The 1,828-nt window shown below is 39.3% G+C and overlaps 1 non-coding gene across 1 annotated transcript; it reads left to right on the top strand.

Moving 5' to 3' along the window:
• Positions 1–1,506: 1,506 nt before the first annotated feature.
• Positions 1,507–1,612, top strand: LOC145580437 (small nucleolar RNA R71). Its single transcript, XR_014099481.1, has one exon. It is a non-coding gene; the product is annotated as a small nucleolar RNA R71 (small nucleolar RNA).
• The last annotated feature ends 216 nt before the right edge of the window (positions 1,613–1,828 follow it).

Here is a 1,828-nt window from a genome sequence, read left to right as displayed (position 1 = left end):
CTTCCACTCAAAATATCTTATAAAAATCTAGCATAGTTAGGCATTTACTTGATAGCATCGGTAAAAGGGATTGAAAGGTGAATTTGTTTCAATGTTTCAAGAAACTTTCCAAATTGCACATCTAATTTGTTTCTAACAAATTTGTGAGGATACAGTAGCTTTTGCAATTGTTTTGTCTCTCTCTCTTTTTCTCTTTTCTCTTCACTCTCTTTTTCAAAATCTTTCTCTTTTTCACATTCTTTTTCTTTGTCACACTCTTTTTCTTTCTCACATTCTTTCTCTTTTTCATTCTCATGATGTTCCTCTCTTTCTTGCTCAAGATCACTCTCAAGGGGAGGCTCACTCATGTTCATTCTCTCATTGCTTTTCTTAGGAACACTCTCTTCCAACACTTTACCACTCCTAGTTGATATAGCATTTACGGGCCTCTTGGGATCTAGTCCTTGGGGTGGAAGTTTGGAAGTGCTAGTCCCTTCCTTCAAAACATTGGCCAATTGAGAAATTTGTGTGTCAAGAATTTTATTATGGGCCATGACTTCACTAAATTTCTTATCACTAGAGGCCATGAAAGTATTGAACATTTTGGTTTGACTTTCCATCATTTCCTCTAAGTTAGACCTACTAGGTGGTGCTTGTGCATAGTAGTTATCTTGGGGAGCTCTATTACCTCTCACATTTGAATTGGAAGCATTTTTATTAGAAGAACCTCTATTTTTATTGTTGTTCCAATTATTCCTGTTATTAGAGTTCCCCCCTTGGTGCTATTGGCCTTGATTCCCATAGTTCCCTTGGTTATTATGGTTATGGTTACCATAACCACCTTATTAGTTGTAGTTATGTTGGGGATTTTGGTCCCTTTGGTTCCTATTTCCCCATTAGTTTTGGTTATGGTAATCATAATCATTTCCTCTTTGGTTATAGGAATTTCCCCCTTGTTCTCTTCGATTAGGTGGTAAGTATCTTTGATTGTCATTCCTAGGTCTATTAACATAAGACAAGGCATTGACTTGTTCATTTTCATTATCATTACCATCTTCATATTGGGGTTGAGGTTGGGAATCATAATTACAAGAAGAAGTATCATGGTCATATGACCCACAATTTTCACAAAACAAACACCCATGTGGCATGTTATTAGAAGTAGAAAGAGAAGAGTTAGAATTCATACCTTTCCCCTTAGATTAGGAGGGATGCTCTTGTTGCGGATTAGAGGCCTCAAGTTTCGCCTTGATAAACGTCATTTCCTTGCCAAGTTTGGCGATTTGGGACGTCAAATTATTGATGGTGTTGAGGTGATCAACGGAGTAAACTGCATTTCCTCCCTTACTTAGAGACTCTCTCTCTCCTTCTTGTCAATCCATGTGGTGCCTCACCACATCCTCAATTGTCTCTATGACTTGCTCCTCCGTCTTGTTCATAATCGGACCACCCGCTCCCGCATCTAAGCTAGTCTTTCCTTGTAGGCTCAAGCCCCCATAGAAAATTTGAAGCACTTGGTATGTCGGAATGCCATGATGGGGACACTCCGTTTGATATTCTTTATATCTCTCCAAAGCCTCGTAAATGGTTTCACTAGCCCTTTGACAGAAACCTTGGATCAAAGCCCTTGCCTCAACCGTCTTCTTTTGAGAGTAGAATCTCCCTAAGAAAGCCGTGGTGACGTCGTCCCAAGTTCTCAAGGCGTTCGGCCTTACCTCTTTCTCAAGCCATTCAAGAGCCCTTCCTATCAAGGAGAAAGGAAATAGCTTTAGTCTCACAAATTCTGGAGTTACCCCATTTACCTTGATCGTATTGCAATATTTTTCAAATTCGTTCAAATGTGCAAGAA

The sequence above is a fragment of the Chenopodium album genome, chromosome 14, assembly GCF_948465745.1.
Source record: "Chenopodium album chromosome 14, dcCheAlbu1.1, whole genome shotgun sequence".
Lineage (NCBI taxonomy): Eukaryota > Viridiplantae > Streptophyta > Magnoliopsida > Caryophyllales > Amaranthaceae > Chenopodium > Chenopodium album.
This window is presented reverse-complemented; position numbering and strand designations above follow the sequence as displayed.